This window comes from Schistocerca piceifrons, chromosome 2, assembly GCF_021461385.2.
Source record: "Schistocerca piceifrons isolate TAMUIC-IGC-003096 chromosome 2, iqSchPice1.1, whole genome shotgun sequence".
Lineage (NCBI taxonomy): Eukaryota > Metazoa > Arthropoda > Insecta > Orthoptera > Acrididae > Schistocerca > Schistocerca piceifrons.
In genome coordinates this window covers 266684068-266696369 of record NC_060139.1, presented here as the reverse complement: position 1 = coordinate 266696369, position 12302 = coordinate 266684068, and the positions used below count along the sequence as shown (strand labels likewise).

Below are 12302 nucleotides of genomic sequence, written 5' to 3'. Positions count from 1 at the left end.
GCACTATGTGAAACACCAAAAAACCGGACCGTTTCACTGACGATATGGTCGTGCGCACGGTATGGTTGTGGGCACATCGATAAACGATACTTCCTCTCTGCCATTCTCTGACATCTCTTGGCCGACCTATCTCATTGCACTGATTCCATACACCTGTATTGTATTGTATTGCATTGCATTGTATGGAACTGGGGACTTAGAAATCACGGAGAGGCTTCGTCCTCGCCGTAGCCCTCAGTGGTTCACAACTCCACAAAAGGCCACAGCTGTCCACCCACCCCACCGCCGCCCCACACCCAACCCCCCCCCCCCCCCCCCGTCGGGAACGTCTCACACCAATGTTTGCGTGGTAGAGTAACTATGGTGCACGCGTACGTGGAGACAGTGTTTGCGCAGCACTGTATGGGCCGGCCGCTGTGGCCGAGCGGTTCTAGCCCCTTCAGTCCGGAACAGCGTTGCTGCTACGGTCGCAGGTTCGAATTCTGCCTCGGGCATGGATGTGTGTGATGTCCTTAGGTTAGTTAGGTTTAAGTAGTTCTAAGTCTAGGGGACTGATGACCTCAGATGTTAAGTTCCATAGTGCTTGGAGCCATTTGAACCATCTTCCTGGAGTCTTCCTCAGACCGTTCTGACACAGTGAATGCTGTGAATGTCCACATCCTTTACTGAGTGTACAGGTGGTCTGACATTATCTGAACAACCAGGTAGGTAAACGAGCGACTGTATGGGGTCTGTGCAAAAAATTCCGGAACATTCGTAACTTCACACCAGTAGTGTGCTGGAGCGAAATGCTGTTGGGATTCCTGCACACGCCTGTATTTAATGTGTAACTGCTGTAAGTTTTATTGTTGTATGTCTGTTACTTATTGTTCAGTGCTGTATTGAGTAGAACGTTGTGTCGCACAGTTTGTGAATCTCGAAATCGCAGAGTTTAGAGGAACACCGTGTTTGTATTAAATTTTGTGTGAAACTCCAGAAAGCCTTTACAGAGACACACCAAATGATGCAGGAAGCCTACGGTGACGAGTGTTTAAGCAGTACTCGGTGTTACGAATGGTTCACACCGTTTGAAAATGGCCGGACGGAAGTTGAAGATGACCCTCGTTCAGGACGCTCTTCGACGTCTACCGACGACGCTCATGCCCGGAAAGTCAACGAAATTGTGCATGCCATTAGAAGGCTGACAGTCCGAGAGATTGCAGAGGAATGTAAGTTCAGTCGGATCATGTCATGAAATCGTGACACAGCATCTTGGAATGTATCGTGTTGCTCTCAAGTTCGTCCCACGTCTCATGCGTCAAGACTAGAAAGACCTTCGCCTCGCAATCTGTGAACAGCTTCTGGATCGCGCAAACGAGAACGAGATGTTCTTTAAGAGAATCATAACTGGTGATGAGTCGTGGGTCTACGCTCATGATGTTGAGACCAAGGTTCAGTCTTCACAATAGGTGGGGAAAGGTTCCCCAAGACCAAAAGAAAGCTAGTCAGGTCAGGTCAAATGTCAAAGCCAAAGTTTTCTTTGACTTTGAAGGATTAGTTCACCATGAATTCGTGCCGCAGGGACAACGAGACGTGTTGCAACGCCTGCGAGAAAATGTGAGAAGCAGAGGTTGAAAATACCGCTTCAGTTGTAAATTACTTTATTTTCACACGACCGGTTTCGGACTGTTATAAGTCCATCCTCAGGTGTCGTAGCTGTGCTGTGGTCCCGAGCTCCGCGTGTGGCAGGCGCGGTGTGCTGCCTATGAGCGCAGAACAGGGAGAAGGAATCGGCCGGAAATGTGGCGAGACGATGCATGGCTCTTGGATCACGATAACGCACGCGCACATACATCACTGTTGGAGCGTGACAACTACACAAAAAAACGAATTCACTGTGCTGCCTCACCCTCCGTACTCTCCAAACCTGGCCTCTTCGGACTTTTTTTTATTTCGTAAATTGAAAACCCCGCTGAAAGAACGAAGATTTGCAACGGTAGACGAGATAAACGAAAATTTGGAGACGGCGCTTCGCGCGAACCAGCAACAGGCGTACGAGCAACTGCTTCCGGAAGTGGAAACGGCGTTGGGAGCGGTGTATCAAATGTGGAGGAGAGTATTTCGAAGGAGACCATGCACAGTGAGGAAAAGGAAAGCGTAAAAACACTTTGTGAACAGAGTTCCGAAATTTTTTGAACAGACGCCGTACGTTATCGGATAGTAGGCCCTCTTGCGAGACTGTAGCAGGTGTATAGTGGAGCCATGTGAGCACCCTGCACAGGAGAATAGCTACATAACCTGCCTCAGATGTTTCCTATTGTTTTTCGATGTGTTGGTAATCAGCTGTAATAGAGCACTGCGACTCACCAATCGAGGCGACCTTTTTACATAACTTCCCGTATCCACTTCTCAGTGTTTCTTTGTTAGTGCTAATCTCTAAGCACGGCGACGTGCACTTAGGAGACGAAAACGAGTGGGGCGGTAGATTCTGCACATCTTAGCGACGAGGTGGCGTTGTGACTGTGCATTGCTTGTGTTCAGCACCGAATTGGCGGGCGACGTGCACACCTGTGACCCGCCTATCCACTGTTACAAACCGCGGTAGTCAACGCCGTCCCCCTTCTTCGACAAATCGAGCTCTTAATATGTACCTACATGTTTAGTTTGGCGTTGACACTACATCAGAATATTTTGAGTTCTGAAGATGGCAGTGGCCGTAACCGGTCATAGCGAAATGTAAAAAAATTATGTGATTAAGACGGACCTGTAAAATAAAGTGTGAAAAATATGATCACGGACTCATTATCAGACTTTATGTCTTCAGTTGATAAACCGTTACAAACCTTTAATTAATTCTGGTGACAGCGGTATTCCCCTAATAGAGGTACACTGAGCACTCCATGACACAGTCATACCATAGCTTCTTACAGCGTCAGAGCTGGAGTTTCCCACATGGCCGCGTTGGAAAGCGGTGATAGCCGCGCGTCTCGCCCACCTCGATACGGGATGTGATCCCGGCAGCCAGCGTGATTAAAGCTCTGTACAGGGAAAGCATGGCGGGTCCCTTCCGCGGCGCTTGTGCTCTCTGCAGTTCGTGATTCGCTGAACTCAAGTCAAGTGACATTTTGGTCCTATTGACCCTATACATTGCTTGTGAAAGGTAGGAAGATATGTGCAGTTTCAAGCCGAAAGGGAGGGACGTAGTAAGAAGAAGAATCTGGCCAATCAAAAAGCATGATTATGATATACGTCATTAAGGCAAATCAGAAATGCCATGTTGTTTTAATATGTAACACGTACGCTCTCATATTTAATGTGTAGGTAGCATCATATTTGCAGAAAGTTAACAACCCAAGTAGGTGATGTGCACATGACATACGTATTGTAGTCAAGATATTCGTGTACGATTTGTTAGCTGTCAAGCAATGATACTGTGAGTTCTTCGTGCTTTCGTGATACATCGGTAAGGTGAATACTGCTGGAGAATACTGCTCTTTTTTTTCCATTTTCCATGATGCATTTGTTGTGCATAATACTTTGCTTCAGAAAAAAATATTTTTCTAAAATACAACACTGTTAGTACATGCAGCAGTGTGTAACATACTGCGATTCTGTCGTGATAATAAATGACCGATTATAAAACTTGTATAATAAAAATCCTTGCAGGAGAAAGTATACAATCTCGTGTCTTATTTAAACCTTACTGCTCGAGAAGCGTGGCTGCTGCGCTAACAGATGTTTAGTCTTGGATATTTTCTTTTAAACTGCAATGGATTTCGGTGTTTGTCCCACAGCTTTGAATGTTCATTGTAAAAAAGATGTTTTGAGTCATAATACTGGTTATCTTTTTCTACTTGTGAGGATTCGAGATGCTCCGTTGAAAGCTAACACATATTTCGCAAACACTAAGTACTTGTGCGAATGCGTGGTGTCTGTTCTTTCGGACATGTCTGCAAGAATCGACACCACGCGGAATCCGCAGCTGTGATACATGGAAATTGAAGGTGGAGGGGGAGAAAGGAAAGGAAAGAAAAGGAAAGCAAAGCTATTACTGATGCCACTCGTCGCCTCTGATTCCGCACAATGTCCCGATGCAGCTGACATCTCCTTCAATTCTCCCTCTCAGCCCCCCGCCCCCTCCACCCTCAATTTACAACTGAGTATTAGAGAAAGCTTTTGACAATGTTGACTCGAATACTCTCTTTCAAATTCTAAAGGTGGCAGGGGTAAAATACAGGGAGCGAAAGGCTATTTACAATTTGTACAGAAACCAGATGGCAGTTATAAGAGTCGAGGGGCATGAAAGGGAAGCAGCGGTTGGGAAGGGAGTGAGACAGGGTTGTAGCCTCTCCCCGATGTTATTCAATCTGTATATTGAGCAAGCAATAAAGGAAACAAAAGGAAAATTCGGAGTAGGTATTAAAATCCGTGGAGAAGAAATAAAAACTTTGAGGTTCGCCGATGACATTGTAATTCTGTCAGAGACAGCAAAGGACTTGGAAGAGCAGTTGAACGGAATGGACAGTGTCTTGAAAGGAGGATAATAAGATGAACATCAACAAAAGCAAAACGAGGATAATGGAATGTAGTCGAATTAAGTCGGGTGATGCTGAGGGAATTAGATTAGGAAATGAGACACTTAAAGTAGTAAAGGAGTTTTGCTATTTGGGGAGCAAAATAACTGGTGATGGTCGAAGTACAGAAGATATAAAATGTAGACTGGCAATGGCAAGGAAAGCGTTTCTGAAGAAGAAAAATTTGTTAACATCGAGTATAGATTTAAATGTCAGGAAGTCGTTTCTGAAAGTATTTGTATGGAGTGTAGCCATGTATGGAAGTGAAACATGGACGATAAATAGTTTGGACAAGAGGAGAATAGAAGCTTTCGAAATGTGGTGCTACAGAAGAATGCTGAAGATTAGATGGGTAGATCACATAACTAATGAGCAGGTATTGAATAGAATTGGGGAGAAGAGGAGTTTGTGGCACAACTTGACAAGAAGAAGGGACCGGTTGGTAGGACATGTGCTGAGGCATCAGAGGATCACAAATTTAGCATTGGAGGGCAGTGTGGAGAGTAAAAATTGCAGAGGGAGACCAAGAGATGAATACACTAAGCAGATTCAGAAGGATGTAGGTTGCAGTAAGTACTGGGAGATGAAGAAGCTTGTACAGGATAGGGTAGCATGGAGAGCTGCATCAAACCAGTCTCAGGACTGAAGACCACAACAACAACATCATTTGAGTTTGCTAGCGTAGTAGGAACTACACAATCTATCGCTGTCTCTGTCAGTGAATGAATGTTGGCATGAGGAAAACTGAAGTTTTTCTTAGTCATAAACGATATTTTTTCGACACATAATGCTTCCGTTTTTCGTTGCTGAAAATTCGAGACGTTCATTTCAGACGTGTGCCCCACCTTTGCAAGCAATACATGAGATACCTGAGCTCGCTACTTTAATAGAAAAGGCTAAATACATCGTAGCGATCTATGTCTAACAAATATCACGATAAGTGGAATAGGGCTGCTAACGGCAAGTTGGAAATATTTTTCCCCGGAATGAGATTTTCACTCTGCAGCGGAGTGTGTGCTGATATGAAACTTCCTGGCAGATTAAAACTGTGTGCCGGACCGAGACTCGAACTCGGGACCTTTGCCTTTCGTGGGCAAGTGCTCTACCAACTGAGCGACCCAAGCACGACTCACGCCCCGTCCTCACAGCTTTACTTCCGCCAGTACCTCGTCTCCTATCTCCCAAACTTTACAGAAGCTCTCCTGCGAATATTTTTCCCCTCTGCCGGGCTATAAGCACAAGCTCTGACGACATCCCGCAACGGACGGTTTACGTATTTTTATGGGTGTTGAATGTTTCAAGACTGTTTTCAAACAATTTATTAAAACTAAAGCAAAACTGTCGGATTCAAAGTTACAGACTTTTTGAGTCATCGGTGTTCTAACTGGTGTGATGTGCGGCCCGTCTTGTGCCAACCTCTTCATCTCAGAGCAGCACTTGCGACCTACGTCCACAATTATTTGCTGGATATATTTGAATTCCTTTCTTCCTCTACAGTTTTTGCCCTCTACAGCTCCCTCTAGTAACCAGGAAATCATTTCTTGACGTTTTAACAGAGGTCCCAACAACCTGTCCCTTCTCCTTGTCAGTGTTTTCCACATATTCCTTTCCTCTCCTCATTCCTTCTTATCTTATCAGTTCAACTAATTTTCAACATTTGACTGTAGCACCACATTCCAAATCTTCGATTCTCTTCTGTTCCGGTTTTCCCACAGTCCATGTTTCACTACCATACGATGCTGTGCTCAAAACGTTTTTTCTTGCTCACATTAAGGCCTATGTTTGATAATAGTAAACTTCTCTTGGCCAGGAATGCCCTTTTTGCCTGAGCTAGTTTTCTTTCGATGTCCTCCTTGCTTCGTCCATCATTGGTTATATTGCTACCTAGCTAGCAGAATTCCTTAACTTCATCTCCTTCATAACTATCGATCCTGATCTTAAGTTTCTCGCTGTTCTCATGTCTGCTACAGCTCATTACTTTCTTCTTTGTTCGATTTACTCCCAGTCCGTATTCTGTAGTTCATTAGACTGTTCATTCCATTCAGCAGATAATGTAATTCTTCTTCACTTTTAATCAGGACAGCAATGTCATCAGCGAATCGTATCATTGATATCATTTCACCTTGAATTTTAATTCCACTTCTGAACCTTGCCTTTATTTCCATCATTGTGTCGTCTATGTACAAATTGAACAGTAGGGGCGAAAGACTACATGTGTCTTACGCCATTTTTAATCCGAGCACTTTTCTTGGTCGTCTGCTCTTATTATTCCCTCTTGGCCTTTGTACATATTGTCTACTACCCGCCTTTTGCCATAGCTTACCCCTATTTTTATCACAATTTAGAAAATCTTACAGCATTTTCCAGGTCGACAAATCCTAAGAACGTGTCTCGATTTTTCTTTGGTGTTGCTTCCATTATAAACCGCATCGTCAGAATTGCCTCTTATGTGCCTTTACCTTTCTTAAAGCCAAACTGATCGTCATCTAGCACCTTTTGAATTTTCTTTTCCATTCTTCTGTATGTTATTCTTGTCATGAATTTGGATGCATGAGCTTTTAAGCTGATTGTGCAATAATTCTCGCACTTGTCAGCTTAAAACACACGTAACCCCCAACAGAAGCTGTATACGAGCAATTTTCTATAACCACAGTTACCTGAATCTTTCCCATAACGCTCCTAATGTTTATGTTCTGGTACCTGAACCGTATTCTTTTGTACAATGAACAGTATGAACCACAGCACTGTATTAAATGCGACAAGTTGAAATAAGTCAGCCTTTTTCATGTTAGCAATTTTATCTGTCATACACACTCAAGAGCAGACTATAAACAAAAATCTTCTATTAATTACTACTCACCATTACAAAGAGTCAGTAATATTGAATTTTAATTAAACTAGCCAGTCTGATATACTCACTCTGCTGTCGTGCGATGAAGCGAATGAGTTAATTAAAACCACAAATTAATCTACTTCTGGCAACAGCAATTACTGACATTTACTATATCCATCTTTAAAAATGTAGCATATTGCAACTTCGTGCGGCAGTGGATTACGGGATCGACTTTCAGAGTCGTAAAAATACTGACGCAACTTCAGAAATTGCGTTGAATAAAGTATGCAACCTTATGTAAACGAAGACATTACAGAAAACCATAGTTCACTAGTACGTACAGTCCTTAATCATACTTTAATGATATTCACAGATTAGGTACACAATAATACATCATTACATCCTCGTTCATTTACATAAAAGAAACTGAACTGTCCGAGAGGCACCGAAAACAAAGTGGAAACAATCATTCATTAAAAAAAATGGTTCAAATGGCTCTAAGCACTATGGGACTTAACATCTGAGGTCATCAGTCCCCTAGAACTTAGAACTACTTAAACCTAACTAACCGAAGGACATCACACACATTCCCGAGGTAGCATTCGAACCTGTGACCGTAGCAGCCGCGTGGTTCCGGACGGAAGCACCTAGAACCGCTCAACCACAGTGGCCGGCAATCATTCATCCCATCATCCGGGGTGCTTTTCATTGGCCTCTGAGAGCTTGAATAACTCGTATGCCCTCCGTGAGCTGCTATCTCCAAACGAGAGCCCTTGAGAGTTCTTGGAGAGTCTATAGTGGAACAGGATGACCACGAAAATGTCTGTCAAGCATTTGCCACACATATTCGATAGACTTTAGGTCGGGGCTCACTGTTAGCCATTCCATTGTTTCAATGTCCAGGCTTCGAAAGACATCCCTGCTGCCGCCCGCCATGTAGGCCCTGGCATTAGAAGTAATTCAGGGCCACGCACCACCGTATGCAGCGTCCACAACATCGTCCACCAGGATCTGCTCAGGATGTACTGCCTGGCGTTAAGGCGACCATGGACGACAAAATCTGTACTAGTGTCAACACTGATGCCTCCCCATGCCGTCGTAGAACCGTGGCCGAATCTGTCGATTTCTTGGACAACATTTGGCGGAGTCCGCTCATCACGGCGTTTCCATACACGAACATGGCCGTCACCTTGCATCAGTGGACATCTGGACTCGTCTGTGAAGAATGCATTTCGCGAGCGACGAAACTGCCAGTTGATACGGGAAGGGCAGAACTGAAGGCGAGCTGCAAGACGTTGTCGTGTCGGGTACTCGACAGGACATCTGATCGTAAAGTCCTTTCTCGTAACCTATTCCTTACAGTCTGATTGGACACAGAGGCTCCGGTGGCCCTTCTGAGATCGCCTGGCAGCGCTCTGGCGGTATCCGTACGACGCCGCAAGGCAGAGATGGCCAGACATCGGTCTTCAAGTGGGATTGTAATGCGTCGATGACCGTGTCCAACTCGCCTTGTATACTGGCCTGCCGCCCTGTAGTGTATCCGCAATCTGTGGATGAACCACTGAGAGGCATTAACAACTGCAGAACACTACCGGAAGTCCATCCTTCTTCAATGAGACTTCCCTTGCAACTTGCACTTCATTAAGATGTCAGACTGCATGTGCTTGGTTGAATACAACGTCCACAAATGAGAATTGCCGTCTGCGAACCTCCCTATAGAACACTGGGACACTTGTACTCTTTTGAGGGGTCACCTGATACAGACTTTAGACATGCAGTGGCTGGTTTGATGGCCCTTAATAAGTGTGTGAAGAGGCAAGAGGGGTTGCTGTCCTGTACCCTAATGGTTTCCGAAATGTAATGTCCCATGTGTCTAGCTCCAACTACCATTCTGCGTTCAAAGTCTGCTAATTCCCGTTGTGAGGCCATAATCAGTTCGGAAACCTTTTCAAATGAATCACACGAGTACACGCACTGCCCTTTTGTGCCTTGTGTACTCGATACTACTGCAATCTGCGTACCACTATCCCATGTCCGCCTGATAAGCTGAATGGTAACGTGTTTGCCTACCATGCAGCGGGCCCGGCATCGAATCCCGGCCGGGTTGGAGACTGAGTGTTGTGTTCGCCTCATCATCATTTCATTGTCACCGAAGCGCAAGTCGCCCAATGTGGCGTCACCTGAAATAAGAATTGCAACACGGCGGCCAAACTTCCGCGGATGGGGCCTCTCGGCCAACAATGCCACACGATCATTTCATTTTTTTTTTCGCTACCGCATGACTTTAATGACCTCAGTGTATTATAGTAATCATGCGAATTTATGTCTTAGCACCACTAGTAGTAGTTAAAAGTAGTAATATTAACCAAGGTCCTATACATAAATAATTTCACTAATGAAAAAACCCTTACAAGTAAGTCATCCTTTATTTAAAATTGCTAATTCTGTAACTGACTCGTAAGAAGAAGTGTAAATGACAGACGTAAACGTCAAAAACTATATTTGGTGCTCCAGTTATTAATGGTATAAAGAATATAATCATAGACTAGCACTATTTTCCACTGTGCTATTAGAGCTACTTTATAAGCATTTGAATATTTCAGCATTGCTGTTAATACTGAGTTCGGTATACTCCATTTTTTTTTTTCTCGGGATACTAGAACTGTTATGTAACTATATCTGTAGCTTTAATTTCTTTAAGAGAGAATTTGTTCTTCTATATTTTTATTTAGCTTTGTATTATATGTTTTCTTTTTATTAGGTGAAGGTTGATTGAGTGAATAGGCCACACTGTCTGGGACGGAAGGCGACCGACATATTACCTGCGAAAAGATGAGGATTTGGTAGCAGAGTACTACTTTTTGCGACTTGTAACAATCCTGTGGTTAATATCTGATGAGAGAGTTTCTTTCATTAAATGTAACCTGTATATTATTTGTTTATAGAAGAAAAATAGCTTTATAATGCCAGTGATACAATTAAATGAGTGCATGCTTTTATAAGACATACAAAAGAAAGTTTGAAGGTTTAATTACATTCGTCTTTAGAAAGCTGTTTCGACACTAGGTGGGAGGTTACATGTGCAACAAATCGTCAGCGCACGTAACTAATTTGTTTCTTTTCCAAGAACAGAGTGCAGGTCGTAATACATTAAACACGGCTTACATCGTATTGTCATTTATAAAATAACTGACGCATTGCCTGAAAATCATGCAGTGGGGAGACGTCAAAGCTTTCCATAGCAGATGTCTCAATAGTAAGTAACACAGATAAAAATGAGCCGGGTGCTGCAGTTAAGTTGAACTATTTTGATAGTTAGGGAATATCTGAAGGTAGCGTCTGGAATTTCTCGACACGACGGACAAGTGATTTGACACTTATACGCGTGACATGTTTGTGTGTGCTAGTGTTGCATGTTGTTCTCTCTTTGTAGTGTACAGGCATAGAGTGTACAGTGTATAGAGGAGTTTACTGTTTTGGCTGTATGTTGTTGGATTGTTTTGACATTTTGTGGTATTAATGCTTTGTTTTCTTTATTCCAAAGCCTCAAGGTGGAGCAGTGTGTGAAGACAAGCGTCGACAGAAGGTAGGGCCGCATCGGCTCTGTGTGGCTTCGGTAGCTTCTGTGTTTGTCTGTAGCTCCACGTACTCCCCATAGACTAGGGGGAGACGTCACGTTCTAGCAGTAGGCATGGACGCCCCAGTAACAGCATATTTCGCCCTTCCCAGTACTGCTGCCGCTTCGTTAGTGGTAGTCCTGTTTGTCCGTTGCGGCTGAATGCACGAGTACAACGCTCGTAGATTTGCACTGAATGTATATACACCTGTAAATGTAATGTGTAGTATCCCAAATACACGCGTATGACCGTGGATCAGTTTCAAGGCTCATACACTTTGTTTCAGGACGAGTAAGAGAATGCATCATAAAATCATCAACGATGTCAGTAAAGCCGAGAGTCAAGTGAAAGAACAGGCGGAAATTACGGTGATGTCTACTGTGTTAATAAAATATATCTATAAAGCTTGACATGGTATCAGATGAGAGATATATCGACAACAACAACTGGTAATTATTCTAAAGTTTTTATTGCAGTGTGCTGTCACATTTGTCTTTATAATGATTACCAGTTACGTTCCAATTTAAAACATCTTTAGATGATTGTAGCTGCAGAGCAAACTTTCAGTTTAGTATTCTGTGTGCAGCATCCATATCTCTCCAGCAGTGACTTACGCAGACTATGCACAACACATAAAACTGAGGGCTTGCGCTGCAGCTATAATCGATCTCAAGATGTTCGAAATTTGAACCCATCTGGTAATCATTAAAAAGACATGTGCTACAGTAGACTCCAATAAAACGGCGGTACATTTTCGTCACCGTAACGAAGTCGGCGGTCCGGATACGTCGCTAAAACCACCAGTAGGCTTCGCCCCTTGTCAACAGCGCTGTGTGGCGTAAGCACACCCGCCGCAATGGTATCGATATTATTCGAGTTTTTTGTAAAGTTTTTTGAATCGAGAAATACGTAAAAGCCGATGTCACCTGACCATAATGGACCGACAGAGATTGACCGAGAAATTATTCGAGAGAAGTCGACCGATTTACGATGGACCAACAGCGTGGTCGCAGTGCTTTCCTACTTGCCTTGGTCACTCGTCGGCACAATTAATTCCTCAGCATTTCTCTAGTCAGTAACTTGTCAGAAAGTCTAGTCTTTTTTTTTTTTACACTCATCAAAAAAAGTTTTGTATCACCTCGGTTCCGAAAGTTCCGGAACCTGTACAGAAAATTGGATTAAAGATCAACATAAACATCATTACCGCTCTTTTTGTTGTTCCTGAAAACCACACATTGCATGTTGTACCACCATACAGCGAGACCTTCAGAGATGGTGGTCCAGATTGCTGTACACACC

At 43.6% G+C, this 12302-nt stretch overlaps 1 long non-coding RNA gene across 1 annotated transcript in view; it reads left to right on the top strand.

Annotated features, from left to right (window-relative positions):
- LOC124777875 overlaps positions 1 to 10973 on the top strand; it is a 201556-nt gene extending 190583 nt beyond the window's left edge. Inside the window, exon 3 of the long non-coding RNA XR_007015793.1 lies at positions 10931 to 10973. This is a non-coding gene — a long non-coding RNA (uncharacterized LOC124777875). The remainder of the gene's footprint in view (positions 1 to 10930) is intronic.
- Positions 10974 to 12302: the final 1329 nt, after the last annotated feature.